Source organism: Prunus mume, linkage group LG3 (genome assembly GCF_029339155.1).
Source record: "Prunus mume cultivar Tortuosa linkage group LG3, ASM2933915v1, whole genome shotgun sequence".
NCBI classification, from domain to species: Eukaryota; Viridiplantae; Streptophyta; class Magnoliopsida; order Rosales; family Rosaceae; genus Prunus; species Prunus mume.
In genome coordinates, this window is record NC_142700.1 from 12,770,113 (window position 1) to 12,794,189 (window position 24,077).

General features: G+C 41.9%; 2 long non-coding RNA genes across 2 annotated transcripts; one reads left to right on the forward strand and one right to left on the reverse strand.

The window, feature by feature from the left end:
• On the reverse strand, positions 1 to 775 carry LOC148918773 (uncharacterized). The gene is made up of 3 exons (XR_016125424.1): positions 643 to 775; positions 479 to 539; positions 1 to 238 (listed from the first exon to the last, which is right to left on the reverse strand). It is a non-coding gene; the product is annotated as an uncharacterized LOC148918773 (long non-coding RNA).
• A 10,589-nt stretch (positions 776 to 11,364) lies between these two features.
• Positions 11,365 to 13,112, forward strand: LOC148918774 (uncharacterized). The gene is made up of 2 exons (XR_016125423.1): positions 11,365 to 12,267; positions 12,434 to 13,112. It is a non-coding gene; the product is annotated as an uncharacterized LOC148918774 (long non-coding RNA).
• Positions 13,113 to 24,077: the final 10,965 nt, after the last annotated feature.

Below are 24,077 nucleotides of genomic sequence, written 5' to 3' on the forward strand. Positions count from 1 at the left end.
ATAATTCATCAAAATTGCATTCCTCATCATAATTGTATTCGTCATTGTAACTGAACCCATTAAATTCGTCATTTGCAACGTACGTCATCTTGGCCTTGTCCGGCTTCGACATCTTAATTGTATCCATTACTTTCATGCTTAAACTCATCATCACGACTGTTCTTCTCATTTGACAATTGCATATCACCATGACTGCCACAATTAGACTTTGTGCCTTCTTCAAATGCAGGTGCATAACCTTGATTTTACACATGAAGAAAAAGTTAAGATGAATCAAATTCGGTATCTATCAAAAAGTTTTGGCAATTACTTGCAGAGAGATACCTCCATTTTCTAAAACCTACCAGGATTTCTAACTAAGAACTACTTTGCAAAATCATTATAAAATGGCCAAAAAAAAACTTTTAACCATATGGGGTTTGCACAACATGAATAAAGCAAGATTGATTCTAAAATAAGAGATATAAAAGATGCTTACAAGCTCTTCATTTAATTTATCCAAAGCATCATACTGGATTTTTGTTTTTTGAACTCAGCCTCTGCAAGAACAAAATGTCACATTAGTTTCTATTAAATAAATTATAAGTAGCACAAACTAAAAATTAAGCACCAAAAATCCCATAAACCAGTTCATTAACTTACATTCTTAGTATCCATCACAGTGGAAACTTTGACATCCTTTTCTGGCCTTTTTTGCAAGAGCAGCTATCTTGGCCATTATGGCTCGTTTTCTACTCTTTCCCTGCCAATTTTATAGTTGCATATGGGGATTAATGAATAAGACTCAATGCTGGTGGTAAAACATACACAGATAATCAAATGCAAATAAGACTGAAGTGAAAACTTTCAACACAGTTCTGCAGAGTGGCTCCAATAACAAGTAAGAACTCTAATAAATGGCAAATAAGCTAGATGAGACTTCCAAGTCATTAATTAAGACTTTAAATCCAAACAAAAACAAAGAAATTGTGAGAGAAAGTAAGAATTAAGTACAGAAAAGACATCTGACGGACCACATATCGACGTCGGTAGAGTAATGAGTTGAACCGAGTAGAACTTCCGGTACTCTGTACCAGAGAGTAACAATCTCGTGCGTGTAACTCTTGCGTGGTACAGTGAAGGCGCAACCGAGTTCAAGATCGGAGATCTTCAAAATCCCTCTTTCCTTGTCCAGAAACGATGGCGTTATTGGAGAGGAAGGAGAGAGAGAGAGTCCCTGTGATTTGTGGTTTAGGTAGGGTAGGGGTTGGAGTGGTGGTGGTGTTGAGGGTGGCTCTAGGGATGAGAAGGGACCGGAGAGAGAGAGAGAAGAAGCAGAGGCAGAGGAGGAGGCATCAATTCTCTGTAGAAGAGAGAGAGAGAGAGAGAGAGAGAGAGAGAGAGAGAGAATTAATTAATGGGAGTTTCACTAAAACACCCAAAATGGAGGTTGAAATTATAAAAAAACCCAACACCCAAAACACTTTATAAACACACCCAAAACCCATCATTACACACACTCAAAACCCATTTATAAACACACCCAAAAAGTTGACTTTGGGGTTGATTTTGGGTGTGTTTCTATGTTTAAATAGTGCTTGGGTTTTTTTATAAATACATGTCTAGGATTTGGTTTATTTATAAATTTGTATTAATTAATTAAAGATAATTAACGAGATGAGAGAGAATGAATTCTTAATTAATATGGTATCAGAATTTTAATCCCAATATATAAATATGAATGAAAGAAAAAAAAATATTGTTTTGTCATGTCAGATCTAATCTCAACTATTAAAAATGGAGTAATCTAATGGCCCAAAAATTATGTCAAAACTTGTGTAAAAAACGTAGTGCCACAGATCCGCAAACTTCGGTAGCAGGATTAATATGGCTTATCAATCCTAAAACGTGCTGAACATAAAATAAAGAAACATGCAAAAAATTATTTTACGTGGTAAAACCCCACATCTAGAGAAAATCTACGGGATTCCTCAGTCCAACACAAATCCACTATAGAATGATGATTATAAGAAGTATTCACACACTTATCTTAGACACATTCTAGATAATGTTTACTGACTTCTTCACAACTCAACTTTTGTCATGGGATGATCTTCGACACTCCTTATGTTGAAAGCAATACTGGTCATGATTGCTTCAAGCTCGCCAGAGGAAAACCACCACCACGGTCTTGGTGCCCTCAACCGTATAAGTCACTGACATGCATATAAATGATGAAAGTATATAATAAATCACCAAGTAAACAAGGAACACTTGATGACTTATTTCAAAGATATGCACAGGCAGCTTTTTCTTAAGAATTATATATGCTAGAAAAACAATATGTCAAAAGTTGTCTGTTTGAAAAGCAAGGCATCCGTTTTAATCAAAGCTGGTTCTCTCTAGTAAGAGAGAAACCCAAGACTCCACTAATTCTATCCCAAAATGACTATCAAACCTGATCCAATATAAACTCATAGTAAGGACGTCAAAACTGGACCACAAATGTTATTCAATTTTGACTATTAGTTTTGATTCAAAATGGGCACAAGGTGAAAGACGTCAAAAAAACATGGAGACCACTAATACTATTCAATTCGTCAGCTTATGCAAGAATTGTTATTCAAGATAACAATCTTTATCGAAAAGACCAATTAGGTATTAATAAAAAGTGCTCCCCAATTCGAAGATGATGAAAACATAACATTTTAACTTAAATTAAAATAGAGTCCAACAAGGAAAGAATCTAAAGAGATAAAATCTATACAAATTTATAAATAAATCTAATCCTATTAAAAATAGGACTAACATAAAAATATTTGAGTGAAAATAACTCAAACTAGGAATCCTATAATGAATGCATGATTATGTCATGATTTACCTGAAATCAGTTTCCTCATATCGATCAAGTCACACTTCGAAAATCCGGGATTGAATGTGCTGCACCAAAAGTTCCAGTAAAAGATATTCACACCCTAATTCCCGACCTATACTAGAGTCTAGGAAATGACAATACAATTTTCATACTAACAACGGCCTTGATTTGTAAATCAATGGTCTTAATTTCGAACTCTCATGTCACCTTAACAATATATGTATGTGAGAAAACTCCCTCCACAATAACGCTTGTATATATAAAACAAATCAACAAAAAACAAAAAGAAAACTACAATTCATGAATATGTCAGCTCCCAATCCCTATAAAACAAAAGAAAGTGTTACATAAAAACTTGGGGCCAAAATCTTCTCAAAGTTCCAAAATAATTAAAAACAGGTTTTTGGCAGATTGGCCAGTACAATAAGATAGGCACAAAACATCTTACGTATGCCATACGGTCACTACAGATCATGGAATTTTATGCCTTTGGGCTTTAAAAAAGTAATCACATCAGAATCCTAGGATAGGATTTACACATGAAAAAGATTTATGCTTGTCCTCTACAAATTGCCTCATTTATATTAATTGTATTTTGATATCATCAGTGACATAAAACATAAGAGCAAAAGAATATTGAACTTTTGGGAATGTCCTTCAATGAGGGAAAAGTAATTCCCCCCCTCATCATATTTTGAGAAACATTAGAAATTCCTTGGTGAACTCTCATGAATTAAACAAATCCAACAGTTCACCAGGGTAAATCAGTGGGCAAATCCTCTTGGTATGCCCTAACTCCCACAAAAATAGCATATTGGGCCGCTGCTCAAGCTTGGTTTACCCCCTTGAATGGAATTAGGGCAATCCTTTGCAAAATGCCCCACCTGCCCGCAATCGTAACATGTCAACCCATGCTCGGAGGGAGTCCTAGCTGTGCTAGATGCAGGCTCTTGCTCAAAATCGAGTCCATCTTTGGGCGAGAACAGATCTCCACTACGAGCTGGATCCTCGTCCACGACCATCCACCACTAGCGTAGCCGAACTAGATCCTCCTCTCTTGGATGGACCCGACTTGGGCCACCCAATCCTCGCACATCTCTCCGTCTTCCTGCACCCAAGGCACATGTCCTAGATACTCTGCCAGCTTGAGCTAAAGCTCTCATGTTGGGATACGTGCTAGCGGTAACCACGACTGAATCTCCCACCATAGACCGCCTTCAAAACGCTCTGCACCGGTCCTCTTCAGAGCCACTAATTCCGGTGCAAACCTCGACAGTTCATTAAACTTGTGCTCATATTCGGCCACTGACATTGATCCTTGCTTCGATACAAAAACTCTGTCTTTTTGGCATAGCGATAGGAAGGTGGATAGAACTGATCGTAAAAGATTCTTTGGAATTCCTCCTGTAATAGCAGTTGGATTCCCATAGCCCCTTTTGCAGCTTTCCACCAGTGATAAGCATTCCCTTTTAGCAGAAAGGTAGCCAAACAGACTCTATCTTCATCGGGACACTCTAGTACCTCAAAGATCCGCTCCACATCAGTAATCCAGACTCACCTCTGCGGATCTGGGCCACCCATGAACTCTTTGGCTCCGAGTTCCTTCACCTTTTTAATTTCCGAACTTTCTGTACTACGCCTCCCGCAAAGTAGTAGTCATCGTGCGGGTGAATTGACTCAAGACATGGCGCAAGTCCAAGGCATTCTCTCCGGCAGTGGAGATGGTGGAGAAGATGGAACTGGAGGTGAAGGAGGTGGTGACGGGATGGTGGTGGAGGATTTGGGCCCCATCTTTGACCACGACCTCGTGTTCTTGGTCGGCGCGTTGCCATGGTTCTACACAAAGAAACCATCGAATCATTAGATCAACAATGCAGCAAAAGTGCAAGTGTCGAAGGAAATCTGAACCTAATGCTCGATACCAAGTGTGACAGGACTCGCCGAATTTCAAACCGGGCGGACCGCTTTAATGCCGACATCACTGATGCCGGGCCCACTTACTAAAAATCCAAGACATCCTACCAAAATTTTGGCAGTAGTCTCCCCTGTAAAGTGCTCAAACCCAACAATAATCAACCTGCATAATTTACATCATAATAAATCCCAACTGCCAAAGCATGCTTTTAACATACAACAATCCAACACAAAATGGCCTCCGGCCTCAAGTAATAGCCTAACATGGGCAGTAATAGAGCGTCTACAGAATTTGTTTACAACAAACAGGGAGTAGAAAGAATTTATACAGACCCTATCAATCGACGACAAGCTTGGAGCTCGTGACTTGCTCGAATGCCTTGAAACAACTACATGGGGGGCGCAAAACAGAAAGATGTGAGTGGACAGAAATAAAGTTTCACTTTAAATCAACATAGTAACCCCACCATGTAAAAATAATGCTCTAGCATGCAGTTTCACAATTCAGAGATCAAAAACTCAAACACATTATCCCAAAGTCCAAAGCAACTCCACAACTCAAATCCACCACTCATTTCCCAAATATATGCAACTCTCAACCCGTAAATACCCATATATATATATATAGCTAGGACTCTAATATAATATATACTTCTTCACTCCATACTAATGTACCGGGGAAACAATCCAACCGGGATTGTTAGCTGGTACGCAGGATTTTCGAACACTAACCGGCGTCCGGGATGAGTAGTCCAACCGGGGCGGAACTCCATAGCTCACACGCGACGCCAACGACACGTGTAGCTCACAAATCTCATATCAAGTCCTACGCGCGCAGACAGATCATCACCCCACCGCACTGCCAACGACGTGTGTGATGATACTCAAGCAATATACATACTTTTCCATACGCGGCACCGCCAACACATATGGAAAGTGTCTCACACACCGCACGCCAACGACATGTGTGAGACCAGTAATCTCATGGCCTTCCCACCCCAACGCCAACGACGTGTGTGGGAAGCCTAGTAACTAGGGAATGGTACTCACCTACCATACTCATACATCTCACAACCATCCCTCAAATTCATATCTTTCCACAATCTCACCACAACAACCTCTCATACTCTATACATAGACAATATAGATAGCCATCCCAAAATCCATATCAACATAATCATCATACTCAAATATATATGTCTATACTCAAAATATATAGCCAAGATACATAAACATATTCAAAACCACCAACCAAAAACCTATTAAATCAAAGTCACCATTTAAAATATAATCACAAAACTTCCATAAATACAACCATGCATATGCTTAAAACAAAGTCCACTCACAAGTAATCCCAAGCTGCCCGGCCCCGTGAGGGTCCCGCTGCTGCGAGTGATCAACCGAAGTACCTATTCCAAGATACAAATCCTTGATTAACATCACGTACTTCCAAAACGGGAATTCACGAAAGGAAATACTTAAATCCCCAAGTTCCCGGTGCGCTCACGTCCAAAGGAACATCCTAAGGTCCTTACAGATTGGAATTCGCTTCCCAATCGCACGGTGATCGCGATTTCCCTAAACTTCACATTATTGAATCGGAACATCCGGGGCTCCAATTCACGATCCGTGAATTCCTGCAGGTTTCTAAGAGTACCTAGATCAACATACTTCAATTTGGAAACGATCCAACGGTCAGAACTTATCGAACCCGGATAACGCACAATATGCGAAATCCGTTCGATAGTCAAACGATATCCAAATTGAGATCCGCGAAATCCTACGCACTCGTGACAACCTAAAGATCTCAACAGGATGAAAAATAACTTTACCCACCTTGCCCACGCGCCGCCACACGCGCCGGCAGCAAGCGGTGTGTAGAGAGATTTCCGGCGACGGAAAATCTCCAAACCAACGTTCACCCTTCCAATCCTAGATACTACTCGAAGAATGGAGCAATTTTTCCAACTACGGCAACGTCCAATTCGGACGGCAAGTGGCCGGAATTTCAAATTGAAATCCGGCCAAAACCTAAGTTTCCAATTCAAGAATTTAACCTGCAAATCTATCAAAACCTATCCCACAGCCAGCTAGAACACATAAAATGGATGAGAAACCTCACCTTACCCGTCGAAAATGGTGGTGGAGGAGAGAGATCGAGCGGCTGGAAGTTTCACAACCCGCCACGCTTTCGCAATTTCCGTGAGTCCCAAAGGTTTAGGGTGCTGGCGGGAAGAGAGAGGGAGAGGTCATGCGGTTCGAACGGACCGGTCTCGTCGGACGGGTGGTCGGAGGTGGCGGTGTGTGGTGGTTTCTGTTCGATGAGCAGAACTCGGGAGGGGAAAAATCGCAAGGAGAAGAAGAAGACGCGGGAGGAAGAGAGAGAAAGTGAGGGGTAAATGTGAAAAATCAGATTTTACCCCAAACTTACTTCGAAATAATTACGGTTCTGCCACCGAACAAGTTCTGATCGCTAAAGCTTCGTAAAATCTCCGATTCAGCCTACCGCTGTCTACGGTTTCGTCTCAGTACCACCTACGCAACCACACCACTCACGGCCCCAAAATCTTCCCGGATATGAAAGTGACCAAAATTACCCTTAACCCAAGAGTAAATTAATATTTTCCCTTAATTAAATTAAAATAGGAAAATAAACGGAGTCGGGGTGTTACAAGATAGGCTCTAAGTTTGTGAGTGATATGTCATGTATTTCGAATTTATATATGCTGAACTACATAGTTGCTTCTAGCTATAATTTAGCATTGTCTACTGAGCAATTACCTTCATTAATCTCTGCTTACAATTCCGCCCTTGAAGAATCAATTCTTCAAGTATCGAATTCATAGACTTCTCCATCTTTTCTCCTCTCACGAGTAATCCTTGCCATATTTTTTTCTTTAACCTGTTCTGCTGTCATTGCTCTTTTCTTTGCCCTCTCCTTTGCCTTTTCCTTTTTCTTCTCAAAGAGCCCGCTGAAGCTCTTGGAGATGTAATTTTTGCTTTATCTTCTCATAGCTATCCCAACAGAGCTCTTGCTGTCCGCTAAACACGTCTAAGTGAAGAACGCATTTTTGCCTTAGACTCCGCGCTACATAACAGTCCTTTTTCTTGTCAAATTTTTTGCCTTGGACTCAATCTCTCAGAGCAAGAAATAACTTTAAACAAAGAAAAAAAAAACTAAAATAGAAAATGTATATTTCATCAAAGATGTGCTGCAACCTACAACTATTGGCTTCTATTGGTCACATTATGTTCATGAAACCAAAAAAATCATGTTTACTTGTTCAGCAGGTCTAAAAAACCTTAAACTGACAAGACCAGCCCCGAATGTGGGTTTTTTGTTTGGATGGATGTTGAATTTCCACCTAGAGAGAAGGCTTTGGTGAGTTGGCTACTTAGAAGATTGAAGGAACTTGAAAAGGACGTTGGGCATCGTCAAGCAAGAGAAACAAAGTTAATGGGTTGGCTTATTCTTTCATGGGGTTTAGTAATGGTGGTTTTGTTTTGGCAATGTCTGTAACAACTTGGCGCAAAATGTGGCCATTTCAATGGAGGAATTAGGCAGATTGTACAAGTCTGTATTTTGCAACTGTATGTAAAATATCATGTCTTGGTAGCTATGTAATGATGGAGGAACATGGTTTCCATTTGCAACTGGATGTAACAATGTATTGGTACTTATGTAATGAATGTGGTTGTTGAACACAATGTGGGAGTTACTTATTGGATTTTGACCTTATAAGTAATGGTATGAAAAGCATTACCCAATGAACAGTACCACAAACACTTGCAACAGTTTATAACAGACAATCATAGGTTTTATAACACTGATCAAATCCTCACAGTTTATAACCAGTTTATAACATTACTAATAAAGTTCTTAATAGTCGGACTTGCAAAATAATAGTTCAATCAAAAGCCCATTTCAAAGGGTTGTCCTTAACACTTGTCCTTAACAGTTGTACATGCAAAACAAAAGTGGAATGAACAGGTCTTCATAAGAGACATTTTAACAAAACACAAAACACTTCCACATGATCAAAATCTCCAAGGCTGATAACCATCCAACAAATCCTTCCGATTGGTAAATTTCTTCCTCTTGGCAGGAGATTTGAACCTCTTTTTGCTTGGACCACTGATAAAAGGGTGTGATAAGCTTGCACTTGGTTGAGATCCTTGCACAAATTGAGAAGTTTAGGTAGGTTGAGAACTTTGGCTATGTTGAGAATTTTGGTCAGTTTGAGAAACTGGACAAGCTTGCACAGATTCAGTTCCTTGCACAAATTGAGAGCCTTGCAGAGTTTGAGAACCTTCCTTCTTTTTGGGAAATTTAATCCTCTTTGCATGAGACTTAAACCTCTTTTTTTTGGGAGTGTTTGAAGCTTGGCCAGTTTGAGATGCTTGGGCAGGTATTGAAGGTGGGGCTTTGAGAGGTCAGTGGGCTGGAGGCGCTTTGGGAAGCTTGGCCTGTTTCAGAACCATATGGAGTTTGAGAACACTGGCCAGTTTCCAACCTTCTTCTCACCTACAAATTGAAAAGGATTCCAATTTACATCAACTACATCTCATACCTCATCCTCTTAATATCAATAAAAATAAATGAGGCTTACAGTTTGCTTGGCTGTTGATTGTCTTGTAACCCTTTTGGTTGATGTCGTATCTTGGGCAGATTTCTGAACCTTTCGTTTACATGGGACCTAACATAAGAAGAGAATCACTTGAAAATAAATAAATAATAAGCATCCAAAACAATCAGATTTCTGAGCCAAGTATCGACACCTGTTTCAAAGGAGGTTTTCGTATTGAATCTAGGCTCCTTTTGGACTCTTCTCGATTGCAGTCCTGGTTTTGTTAGCCTTTCACTATAATCAGCATGACGATCGGGTCGAACAGCCTATATTAGTGTGATTGCTTAGCTCCCATGTGCTACTATTATGTGTTAATTGATTTAGTTTGTCCTTGAATTGGTGACCTGTGTGTTTCTTCAACATTTTAATTTGATATTGGTTGATAGGAATTTGATGTGTTTGTAGTCTGTTGTTTGGATTATTTGAGGTTTTCGTCAGTGAAATTTCTGATCATGGAAATACACAATTGGGTTTTTATTGTTTTGTTTAGACATTTGTATGAGTGGTTTTGGATATTTCCGATAAATCTCTAGTTACTATATAACCTTGTCGAAAGACCATATGATATTAATAGACTATCAATAACCAAGCAGAAGCATGCACTAATCACGTGGTTGTGATATTAAACATTAGCCTGTAGATGTTATATCTAGAATTTAGGTGTCACTATTGGATTGCTTCAGATTATCTAGCGCGCTTGTGAAGGCCTACACTCCTAGTCAAGCCTGGAGTTGTTATTTGGGGAAGAAAATGAAGCTTATGTAGAACGAATAGCAGTAAACTATTATGCTGTTATCTGATTTAGTATCAGATGACTCTTTTAAAGCAAACTTGACTGGCATATGTGCGAATCGAAACCCTGGATGGATGTTCAAATTTCCTTTATTATTACAAAATATTAGTGCTTAGTTAGTTGTGTGTGTGACATATCTCAAGATATTATAGAGATGTCAAAATGAAGTAACAAGACTGTCCATGATGACCTGTAGCTTGTAGATCGAGAAACATCAGCTCCAAAGAAATTGGGTGATCACTGTGTAAAACTTTGTGTTTAACCTGGTATCTCGAGAGGTGAAAGGAATTTAGTTTAACTGGAGGATAATACACTCTTCTTATCTCTGGTTTTTATTTCTAATTCTGTGTAGTTGCTTCTGGGGTGCATTGCCCTCCCCACCCCATTTCCCAAAAGAAAAAAAGACAGTTTTGGTCTCTAGAATTTGATGATGAAAATTTTCCTCTTAGGCAGTCAATGTTAGCCTTGGAAGTTCGCATAACTGCTTTTTGAATGCTGGGTATGATAGTAATTGCCTTTTTAATACTGATATTATAGTAATCTTAAACTGCCATTCTGTTGTACATTGTCTACCTGTTTATTCGTTTGTTTTCAATTAGTTTTTGGGCAATCAAGTTTTCATTTATACATGATTGTCTGCTTTCTTGTTATTTTTTGTTTTGGCAGGAGAACCTTTTATTAATGGTGAAGCAGTACCATATGATCCCAAGTACCATGAGGAATGGATAAGAAACAATAGCCGAGCAAACGAAAGAAACAGACGCAATGACAGACCTCGAAATTTTGACAGATCAAGGAACTTTGATAGGAGGAGGGAAAATATGCAGAACCGAGATTTTCAGAACGGGGGTCAGCCTCCTATGCCTAATCAAGCTGGGCAAAATCCTGGGCCTAACATGCCTGGACCTGCCAACAGCATGAGGACTCCCAACAATATGGGCCCCCCAACCCCCGAACGCGGGTCTAATGGCTCCCCACAACAACGTGGGTCTACCGTAGTGTGCAGCAGCCAAACAACTGGAGTGGTGGGCAGCCCAACAACAATAGCAATCAGATGCCTCATAATTATAATCAGATGCCGCCGCCACTGCCTAACTACAATCAGATGCCTCCCAACAACATGGGAGCTGAAAAAGATAGGAATTACAGCTGTTGGAATTTTCCAAAATGGGAAATAAAACTAGCTGATAGACAGCTAAGCTAACAGCTGTTACTAAAAATGGGAAGTCCCCAAGTTCTTCGATTTCTTCATTCTCTTCATTATCAATCTGCAGGATTGTCATCTGCAGCTTGATTTAAGCTTAGTATGCAGCTTAATTCTCAACACAAATAACATGGGAGGTCCACTGCCTAATGCAGGATGGAGGGGTGCTGGTAAGCATGGAGGCTGCTCAAGATGTGCTGTAGGTTTTTTATGTCACCGGTCTGGAATGATATTTTGTTTGTCTTATTGCTGGGTGCTAACCTGGTTGCCTTTTTATCTGAATATGATTACACTTTCAGGGTCGAATCTGATTGGATTAATCATATCTTTGCTTTGCTACTTGGTACTAGTCATGTCATGTCATGTCATGTAGTGCACATATTTGCAGAAAGCAGAAGACTGTTTAATGAAACCACTATGATAGGGCAATGCTCTCTTTTTTTTCTTCTATTAGTCATCCTCCTAATCAATTGAAAAATCTAAACAAAACCCAAAAAGCAATTATATGTATAATTTTTTCTCTAGGTGCTTGCGCTTGTGCTTGGCTTAGTAACTTCAATACAGGAACAATGGTGAATACAACCCAATTCACTTCATCATTTGTTCATTCATTCCATTCAACTATACAAACAAAACCCATAAGGCAATTAGACACAGAAATTATTCTCTCTGAGTCGCGGACTCGCGGTGCTTCTGCTTGCAGCTTGCTTTAGTAACTTAAAGACAAGAACTAGTGATCAGAACCCATTTTCAGTTCATCACCAACTCATCCAATTTCACATCCGAAACAAACCCAAATTAAGAGCGATTATGTAGAAGCAAGATTAGCGGCAGACATGCCCATATATCTCAGGCCATGTCACTCTCAAGCAAGGTTAGTGAAAAATATTCATCCAATGGGCATCTTTTTAGTGTTTTTTGCTGTGATTTCTCACTGATTATTTTTGGGAAGCTCTCCAAGTTGAAATTTGTGACCCTTGATTTCAACAATTTACAAGGTTCTTTGCCCTCATCTTTGATGAATTTCACAAACCTTGTAGAACTACACTTGGGATCCAATCCAACAACTTGGAAGGAGATATCTGCGTGCTTGATTTTTCCAGACTTAGTCAATGACTTTACTGGTACGTTTCCAATAAGCATTTACTCATGTAGGTCCCTGAAAGCAATTCAATTGACTTCAAGTCATCTAGGGGGGCAAATACAACCTCAGATTCTTTCACATCAAGACATCTTGGGGGGCAATTCAATTGACTTCAAGTCATCTAGGGGGGCAAATACAACCTCAGATTCTTTCACATCAAGACATCTTGGGGGGCAATTCAATTGACTTCAAGTCGTAACTGCATCGCTTTCAAGCTAACTAGAAGAAAATCAAAAAATTAGATGCAACTTTCACAGAACTGCCTTTTAGCTTGCAGCTTGCTCGAAATGCGACATCTGCATGCCAACATCCAAACACTCGTCTCCTAGAATTATTCTCCACAACTCAACACAATACACTTGTTCCTGGTGGGGCTCATTTTATAGCTATCAATATATTTAGCAAGTAGTTGTTAAGTTGTGCCCGCTCAGAGGGTTCAACATTATTGCTCTACCAAGAAACTTTATTATAGTAGTTGCCTTCTTGTTGGGCAAACAACTTGGAATAAATGACTATCCTCCAATTTTGAATTTTCTTAGAAGAATCATCAACAAGAAAACAACTTCGAACTTGGACTTTAAGTGACTAACATGGAAGATGTGCTCGCTGGTATCAGTTATCAGCTGACTTAAAAATAACATCAATGTATAATGTAGGATCATGCTTAACTGGCACTGTCACTCTCAGGCCATATCTGGCTGGCAAGAAAAATAACACCATATATCTTCCAAAGCTTTGTCTTGGCAGGATTGCGCAATCTGCCGGTCTTGGATAAGTTTAGCCATAGCCAAGGGAGAACTCTCTTGGGTTACAATCACAAAGAAATCATGTTTCACCGTTCTTAACTGTCTCTAGGGCCCCCACTTAAAACTTAATTTGTCACACTTTATCCCCTGAAACCCAATTCTCCGTCTCACTTTGTCCATATTCATTAACTCCATAAAAAATAACAGAGCATTGAGTTGTGAAGAGCAAAATGTTGAAATTTCATGTTATAAAAATCTTTTCTATTAATTCATATTAGACTATATAAAATAACCTTTTAAGCTAAATAACCATCTATGAAGGAAGTGAAAGAGCAATCTATTTATGGACTGGCATGATCTAATGGCACTGCATATGTACCGTAGAAGGTGCCTTGTTGAGTACAAGAACTCACGAACTGATTAATAAAAAAAAGTGTAAATCCAAACAAATTATCATCACAGAAATCAGGAAAGTTTAAATTGACAGCTGGCAGGGCATCAGGAAAGTATAATGTTTTGGTCTTTTTGGTTACTTTGGAATGTATTGTGAGTTTTTTATTTTTATTATTATTATTTTAAAATAAATATTTTGTAAGAGGATTCCTCACATATGAAATCCTGACTCTGTCACCACCCTACCCTTAGCATTTGGTGCCTTCGTTATTGTGCCACTAATAGCTCACGACCACTAATAGTTGTTGTTTTTGGCCAACGTATGCAATGATTTGGCTCTAGTTGTTAGCCTTTGGTATAGATTTAGAGCTACAAAGCGGGGGATGATGCCGGGTTGCGTCACATAAGGGTTTAGCCAATATGGCGTTACGGTTCTCTTCAGGTTGCCTCATAGGATGTGGAGCGATGGTCTTGTTTCTTAATTTGTTTTAGTCTAATAATTCTCATGAACTCTTTAGTAGTTTGATGTGGTTTGTTTTATTGGCCTTTCTCTTTGGCTTTCAATACATATTTTTCGTTTCTGTCGTTGCTCTGTAAATCTTTATTGCATGTTTAAGTACATGTATTTCTTGTTGGTGATTCAGGGATTTTAAGCATTTTTTGGGTTGTGCATATTCTCTCCAAATCAATTCAACTACTTGTTGCGTTTAGTCATTGGAGAAGTTGTATTCATATTTAGCACCTTATTTGCTTTGTATTTGTCTTTTTAATCTTATTAATAAAATACTATCGCTCTTTTGTCAAAAAAAAAAAAAAAAAATCACAATGTAATTAATATTGAGGTTTAATGAAATTTTACATCATCTGTTAAATAGGTAATGTAACACCCCGACCCTGTTTATTTTCCTATTTAATTTAATTAAGGGAAAATATTTAATTATTCCTGGGTTAAGGGTAATTTTGGTCAAATTCTTCTCCGGGAAGATTTTGGGACCGTAAGTGGTGTGGTTGCGTAGGTGGTACTGAGACGAAACCGTAGACAAAGTAGGCCTGAATCGGAGATTTAACGGCTTTGGCGATCAAAACTTGTTCGGTGGCGTAACTGTAATTATTTCAAGAGTTTGCAAAATCAGATTTTCAGCTTTTACCCCTCACTTTCTCTCTCTTCCTCCCGCAGTACACTCTCTCTCTCCCTCCCGTTTCTCTCTCCCCGATTTTCTTTCTCTCTCTTCGATCCTCTCACCCCGCAACGGAAGAGCCGCACCGGTCCCGCTCGACTCACCTTGAAGCCCCGATCACAACCCACGGTTATCCCGACCGGAAAACGCGAAATCCGCCGTGTTATCGATCGTTCAAGTCGGAATTTTCACGGCGTTGCGCCGCCTCCGCCGTCAATCCGGAACCAGGTGAGGTTTCTTCTCCTTTTTACGTGTTCTAGCTGATGTTGGGTTAGGATTAGATCGAATTTGAAGTTTGGAACCGAATTGGATATCTAGGTTTTGGCCGGATTTCAATTTGAAATTCCGGCCACTTGCCGTCCGAATTGGACGTTGTCGTAGTTGAAAAAGTTGCTCCATTCTTCGAGTAGTATCTAGGATTGGAAGGGTGAACGTTGGTTTGGAGATTTTCCGTCGCCGGAAATCTCTCTACACACCACGCACCGCCGGCGCGTGTGGCGGCGCGCAAGGTGGGTGAAGTTGTTTTTCGTCCTGTTGAGATTCTTAGGCTGTCACGAGCGCGTAGGATTTCGCGGATCTCAATTTGGATATCGTTTGACTATCGAACGGATTTCGCATATTGTGCGTTATCCGGGTTCGATAAGTTCTGACCGTTGGATCGTTTCCAAATTGAAGTATGTTGTTGTAGGTACTCTTAGAAACCTATAGGAATTCGCGGATCGTGAATTGGAGCCCCGGATGTTCCGATTCAATAAAATGAAGTTTAGGGAAATCGCGATCACCGTGCGATTGGGAAGCGAATTCCAATCTGTAACCGGACCTTAGGATGTTCCTTTGGACGGAGCGCACCGAACTTGGGGATTTAAGTATTTTCCTTTCGTGAATTTCCGTTTTGGAAGTACGTACTGTTAATCAAGGATTTGTATCTTGGAATAGGTACTTCGCTTGATCACTCAAGAGCGGGACTCACGGGCCGGGCAGCTTGGGATTACTTGTGAGTGGACTTTGTTTTAAGCATATGCATGGTTTTTAATTATGAAAGTTTTGTGCATATACTTTAAATGATGGTGACTTTGATTTAACAAGTCTTTGGTTGATGATTTTGAATATGTTTATATATTTGGGATATATATATATTTTGAATACGAATATATATATTTGAGTATGATGATTATGTTGATATGGATTTTGGGATGGCTATTTATATTGTCTATGTATAGAGTATGAGAGGTTGTTGTGGTGTGATTGTGGAAAGATAGGAGTTTGATGGATGGTTGTGAGAGATGAGTATGGTAGGTGAGTACCATTCCCTAGTTACTAGGCTTCCCACACACGTCGTTGGCAGTGCCGGTGGGGTGGGAAGGCCATGAGATTACGGGTCTCACACATGGCGCTGGCAGTGCCGGTGTGTGAGACACTTTCCATACGTGTCGCTGGCGGCCGGCATGGGGAGAGTATGTATATTGCTTGAGTATCATCACACACGCCGTTGGCGGTGCCGGTGGGGTGATGATACTGCTCGCGCGTAGGACTTGTTATGAGATTTGTGAGCTACACGTGTCGCTGGCGGTGCCGGCGTGTGAGCTATGGAGTTCCGTCCCCTGGTTGGACTACTCATCCTGGACGCGGTTCGCTCGAAAATCCTGCGTACCAGCCAACAATCCCCTTGGATTGTCTCCCACATTAGTTTGGAGTGAAGTATATTTATACTATACTAGAGTCCTAGCTATATGTATATTTATATATGGGTATTTACGGGTGTTGAGAGTTGCATATATTTTGGGAAATGAGTTGTGAGCCCGAGATGTGGAGATGTTTTGGACTTTGGGATTTTTGTGCTTGAGTTTGGTTTCTGAATTGTGAAACTGCATGCTAGAGCATTATTTTTACATGGTGGGTTACTATGTTGTTTTAAAGTGAAACTTTATTTCATCCACTCACATCTTTACGCTTTTGCCCCTGCATGAGTTGCTCCAAGGCATTCGAGCAAGTCACGAGCCCAAACTTGTCGTCTGTTAATAGGGTCTCAGATTCACCCTTTCTACTCTGCTTGTTGTAAATAAATTCTAGACGCCTGTTATTGCCCATGTTAGGCTTACTACTTGAGGCCGGAGGCCATTTTGTGTTGGATTGTAGTATGTTAAAAGCATGCTGGCAGCTGGATTGTGTATTGATGTAAATTATTGCAGGTTGTTTATTGTTGGTTTGAGCATTTTACAGGGGAGACTCTGCCAAAATTTTGGTAGAATGTCTTGGGTTTTAGTAAGTGGGCCCGGCATCGCAGTGTGATGTCGGCACCAAGACGGGATCCGCCTGCTGGGAAATTCGGGCGGGTCTGTCGCTTGGTATCGAGCATTAGGTTCATTTTCCTTCGACACTTGCACTTTTGCTGCATTGTTGATCTAATGATTCGATGGTTTCTTTGTGTAGAACCATGGCAACACGCCGACCGAGAACACGAGGTCGTGGTCAAAGATGGGGCCCAAATCCTCCACCACCATCTCCGTCACCACCTCCTTCACCTCCAGGTTCCATCTCCTCCACCATCTCCACCTGCAGGAGAGAATGCCTGGACTTGCGCCATGTGCTTTGAGTCAATTCACCCGCACCATGACTACTGCTTATGGGAGGCGGCAAAAAGTTCGGAAATTAAAAGGGTGAAAGAGCTCGAGCCAAAGAGTTCATGGGTGGCCCAGATCCGGCAGAGGCTGAGTCTTTGGATTACTGATGTGGAGCGGATTTTCGAGGTACTGGAGTGTCTGATGAAGATAGGGTCCGTTTGGCTACCTTTCTGTTAAAAGGAATGCCTATCACCGTGGAAAGCTGCAAAGAGGGGCTATGGGAATCCAAATGCAATTACAGGAGGAATTCCAAAGGATCTTTTACGTCAGTTCTATCCACCTTCCTATCGCTATGCCAAAAAGACAGAGTTCTTATATCCGAAGCAAGGGTCTATGTCAGTGGCGAATATGAGCACAAGTTTAATGAACTGCCGAGGTTTGCACCGGAATTAGTGGCTCTTGAAGAGGACCGTGCGACGTTTTGAAGGCGGTCTATGGTGGGAGATTCATCTGTGGTTCTTGCTGCACGTATCCCAACATGAGAGCTTTAGCTCAAGCTGCTGACAGTATCTAGGACATGTGCCTTGGAGTGCGGAAGGCGCCGGAGAGATGCGCAGGATTGGGTGGCCCAAGTCGGGGTCCATCCAAGAGAGGAGGATCTAGTTCGGCTACGCTAGTGGTGGATGGTCGGGTGGGCGAGGATTGTAGTGGAGATCCGGTACTCGCCCAAAGATGGACTCGGGCCAGAGCAGAGCCTGCATCTAGCAGCCTAGGACTCCTTCGAGTGCATCGGGTTGACATATTACGATTGCGGACAGGTGGGGCATTTTGCAAAGGATTGCCCCATTCCATTCAAGGGTAAACCAAGCTGAGCGGCGGCCCAAGATGCTATTTTTGGGCAGGACAAAGGGGCATACCAAGAGGTTTTGCCCATTTACCGGTGATGTACCACAGGTGGGATCGGAGCCAGCGACGGTACTATGGGTCAAGACATCGAGTCGAGTGGTGCTACTTCCTCTGCAGCAGATCTTCCAAAGAGTGTGGCACCGCCATCTTCTCGGGAAGAAGTGGCAGAAATTCAAGGAGTCAGCCGGGCGTTCTACCACTCAGCTAGGGTGTTTTCTATGACCCAGCAGGAGGCACAAGCCACTCCGGATGTGATTACTGGTATGATCCCTATTTTCGGCTATCTTGCTCGTGTTTTAATTGACCCGGGGCCACACATTCTTTCGTAGCACACAATTTCGTACCCTATGTCAGTGAGGCCGACACCTATGACAGGAAGTTTTAGTATTTCTCTACCCACGGGGGAAGTCATGTTTGCAGACCGGGTATTCAGAGAATGCTATGTTCAAGTAGAAGATGCATGGTTGGAAGCCAATTTGATCCCTTTAGAATTGGTGGATTTGGATATCATCCTGGGGATGGATTGGCTAGAGAAGCATCATGCGTCCGTGGATTGTTACCGGAAGGAAATGACATTCCGAGTCCAGGACAGCCTAAAGTAATTTTCCGGGGGGAACGTAGAATTCTCCCTACTTGCCTTATCTCTGCTATTACAGCTAAGAGATTACTCGAGAAAGGATGTGAAGGATTTCTAGCTCATATCATCGACACCCGAGAGATCACCTTGAATCTGGAAGATATTCCTGTTGTTAGTGAGTTTCCTGATGTCTTTCCAGATGATCTTCCGGGGTTACCTCCTGAAAGGGAAATTGAGTTCACTATTGAACTTCTTCCAGGCACCAATCCTATCTATCTAACTCCTTATAGGATGGCACCAGCTGAACTCCGGGAGTTGAAGATTCAGCTGCAGGAATTAGTGGATATGGGTTTCATCCGACCTAGTGTTTCCCCATGGGGTGCACCGGTGTTGTTTGTGAGGAAGAAGGATGGGACCATGAGGTTATGTATTGATTACCGGCAGTTGAATAAGGTGACAGTACGTAACCGGTATCCTTTGCCGCGGATTGATGATTTGTTTGATCAGTTGAAGGATGCCAAGTATTTCTCTAAGATTGATCTGAGGTCAGGATACCATCAGTTGAGGATCAGAGAAGAGGATGTCCCTAAGACCGCATTCGTAACGCGTATGGACATTATGAATTTCTCGTGATGCCGTCGGGTTGACGAATGCTCCAAAGAAGATTTATGGATCTCATGAACAGAGTGTTTCGACCTTATTTGGATCACTTTGTGATTGTGTTCATAGATGATATCTTGGTTTATTCTAAGACTTTGGAAGGGCATAAGAAGCACCTGAGATTGGTATTGAGGACTTTAAGAAGGAAGCAACTCTATGCCAAATTTAGCAAGTGTCAGTTTTGGCTGGATAGAGTGGTGTTCCTTGGACATGTAATCTCAACGGAAGGGATTTATGTGGACCCACAGAAGATTGAGGCTATTGTGAATTGGGTACAACCCACAAGTGTAATCAAGTACGAAGTTTTCTGGGGTTAGCAGGTTACTATCGTCGATTTGTGGAAGGGTTTTCTTCGATAGCGACACCCCTCTCGCGGTTGACAAGGAAGGATGTTGTATTTGAGTGGACGGAAGAGTGCGAACAGAGTTTTCAGGAGTTGAAGAAGCGATTGACCACCGCACCTGTTTTGGCTCTTCCCGATAACTCGGGGCTTTGTGATCTACAGTGATGCATCTTTACAGGGATTGGGATGTGTTTTGATGCAACATGACCGGGTGATTGCTTATGCCTCGAGGCAACTCAAAAAGCATGAGCGAAATTATCCAGTCCATGACTTGGAACTTGCCGCAGTAGTGTTTGCTCTGAAGATTTGGCGACATTACTTGTATGGTGAGACCTGTCAGATTTTCACGGATCATAAGAGCCTCAAGTATTTCTTTACTCAGAAGGAACTGAATATGAGACAACGGCGCTGGTTGGAATTGATCAAGGATTATGATTGTACGATTGAGTATCACCCAGGCCGAGCTAATGTGGTTGCAGATGCATTGAGTAGGAAGGCTCCTGCGAGCTTAGCCCATATTAAGGCGGCCTATCTTCCGTTGTTAGTGGAACTACGGAAAGATGGAGTAGAAATGGAGATGACTCAACAAGGTGGAATCCTTGCTAGCTTGCATGTGAGGCCCATTATGGTGGAACGGGTAATTGCAGGCCAGTTGGAAGATCCTATACTTTGTAGGATAAGGGGAGAAGTAGAGAATGGAACACGGAAAGATTATGCTGTAAGGGGAGACGGAGCCTTGGTGAAAGGAGCTTGTCTATGTGTACCTGGTAAGAATGTTGAGTTGAAAAGAGAAATCATGGAAGAAGCTCACTGCTCCACTTACACCATGCATCCGGGTAGTACGAAGATGTACCGGACGCTACGGGCATATTATTCATGGCCGCATATGAAGGGAGACATTGCTAAGTATGTGAGCAGATGTTTGATATGTCAACAAGTGAAGGCAGAGCGACAGAAGCCATCGGGACTCATGCAACCACTTCAGATTCCTGAATGGAAGTGGGAGCGATACCATGGATTTCGCTTTTTAAGCTTCCACGACTTCAAGGGTCATGATGGAATTTGGGTGATAGTGGATAGACTTACCAAGTCTGCTCATTTCCTACCCATTAAGGAGACCTATCCTTTGACAAGGTTGGCAAAACTTTTGTGGACGAGATTGTCGATTGCATGGAGCACCAGATCCATTGTATCGGACAGGGATCCTAGGTTCACTTCTCGATTTTGGAGGTGTTTGCAAGAAGCTATGGGTACTAGATTGCAATTCAAGTCGCTTTTCATCCACAAACCGATGGACAATCGGAAAGGACTATCCAGACTCTGGAGGACATGTTGAGGTCCTGTGTGTTACAGTTTAAAGATGCATGGGATGTTCACCTTGCCTTGGTGGAGTTTGCTTATAATAACAGCTATCATTCGAGTATTGGGATGGCTCCTTATGAGGCGTTGTACGGGAGGCAGTGCAGGACTCCTATTTGTTGGAATGAAGTGGGTGACAAGAAACTGGAAAAAGTGGATAGTATCCGAGTAACAAATGAGAAGGTGAAGATTATAAAAGAGAAGTTGAAAACTGCACAAGACCGACAGAAGAGTTATGCAGATAACAGGTCCAAAGATCTTGAGTTTACAGTTGGGGATTGGGTGTTCTGAGTTATCTCCTTGGAAGGGTGTGATGAGATTTGGGAAACGTGGAAGTTAAGCCCTCGCACATTGGACCCTATGAGATCACGGAGCGCATTGGACCTGTGGCTTACAGACTAGCCTTACCTCCGAACTGCTCAAGTTCATGATGTATTCCATGTATCTATGCTTTAAATACATGCCAGATCCTTCCCATGTATTAGAATACCAACCTGTGGAATTGGAAGAAGATTTGACGTATGAGGAACAACCAAGACAGATCTTGGATAGGAAAGAACAGAAGTTGCGTTCTAGATCCATCCCGGTAGTGAAAGTTTTGTGGAGAAGCCAAACTGTTGAAGAAGCTACTTGGGAACCCGAAGAGCAGATGCGGGCCAAGTATCCTTATCTCTTCCATTGACAGGTATGTGAATTTCGGGGACGAAATTTCTATAAGGAGGGTAGAATGTAACACCCCGACCCTGTTTATTTTCCTATTTAATTTAATTAAGGGAAAATATTTAATTATTCCTGGGTTAAGGGTAATTTTGGTCAAATTCTTCTCCGGGAAGATTTTGGGACCGTAAGTGGTGTGGTTGCGTAGGTGGTACTGAGACGAAACCGTAGACAAAGTGTAGGCCTGAATCGGAGATTTAACGGCTTTGGCGATCAAAACTTGTTCGTGGCGTAACTGTAATTATTTCAAGAGTTTGTAAAAATCAGATTTTCGCTTTTACCCTCACTTTCTCTCTCTTCCTCCCGCAGTACACTCTCTCTCTCCCTCCCGCTCTCCCGATTTTCTCTTTCTCTCTTCGATCCTCTCACCCGCAGAACGGGAAGAGCCGGCACCGGTCCCTGCTCGACTCACCTTGAAGCCCCGATCACAACCCACCGTTATCCCGACCGGAAAACGCGAACCGCCGTGTTATCGATCGTTCGTCGGAATTTTCACGGCGCTGCGCCGCCTCCGCCGGGCCCAATCCCAAAGGAACCGTGAGGTTTCTTCTCCTTTTTACGTGTTCTAGCTGATGTTGGGTTAGGATTAGATCGAATTTGAAGTTTGGAACCGAATTGGATATCTAGGTTTTGGCCGGATTTCAATTTGAAATTCCGACCACTTGCCGTCCGAATTGGACGTTGTCGAGTTGAAAAAGTTGCTCCATTCTTCGAGTAGTATCTAGGATTGGAAGGGTGAACGTTGGTTTGGAGATTTTCCGTCGCCGAAATCTTCTACACACTGCAGACCGCCGGCGCGTGGCGGCGCGTGGCAAGGTGGGTGAAGTTGTTTTTCGTCCTGTTGAGATTCTTAGGCTGTCACGAGCGCGTAGGATTTCGCGGATCTCAATTTGGATATCGTTTGACTATCGAACGGATTTCGCATATTGTGCGTTATCCGGGTTCGATAAGTTCTGACCGTTGGATCGTTTCCAAATTGAAGTATGTTGTTGTAGGTACTCTTAGAAACCTATAGGAATTCGCGGATCGTGAATTGGAGCCCCGGATGTTCCGATTCAATAAAATGAAGTTTAGGGAAATCGCGATCACCGTGCGATTGGGAAGCGAATTCCAATCTGTAATCGACCTTAGGATGTTCCTTTGGACGGAGCGCACCGAACTTGGGGATTTAAGTATTTTCCTTTCGTGAATTTCCGTTTTGGAAGTACGTACTGTTAATCAAGGATTTGTATCTTGGAATAGGTACTTCGGTTGATCACTCTCAGCAGAAAGCGGGACCCTCACGGGGCCGGGCAGCTTGGGATTACTTGTGAGTGGACTTTGTTTTAAGCATATGCATGGTTTTTAATTATGAAAGTTTTGTGCATATACTTTAAATGATGGTGACTTTGATTTAACAAGTCTTTGGTTGATGATTTTGAATATGTTTATATATTTGGGATATATATATATTTTGAATACGAATATATATATTTGAGTATGATGATTATGTTGATATGGATTTTGGGATGGCTATTTATATTGTCTATGTATAGAGTATGAGAGGTTGTTGTGGTGTGATTGTGGAAAGATAGGAGTTTGATGGATGGTTGTGAGAGATGAGTATGGTAGGTGAGTACCATTCCCTAGTTACTAGGCTTCCCACACACGTCGTTGGCAGTGCCGGTGGGGTGGGAAGGCCATGAGATTACGGGTCTCACACATGGCGTTAGGCGGTGTGTGAGACACTTTCCATACGTGTCGCTGGCGCTGCCGCGCATGGGGAGAGTATGTATATTGCTTGAGTATCATCACACACGCTGCTGGCGGCGGTGGGGTGATGATACTGTCTGCGCGCTGTAGGACTTGTTATGAGATTTGTGAGCTACACGTGTCGCTTGGCGCGCGGCGCAGTGAGCTATGGAGTTCCGTCCCCTGGACTACTCATCCCCGGACGCTGGTTCCGTTCGAAAATCCTGCGACCACCAACAATCCCTGGATTGTCTCCCTACATTAGTTTGGAGTGAAGTATATTTATACTATACTAGAGTCCTAGCTATATGTATATTTATATATGGGTATTTACGGGTGTTGAGAGTTGCATATATTTTGGGAAATGAG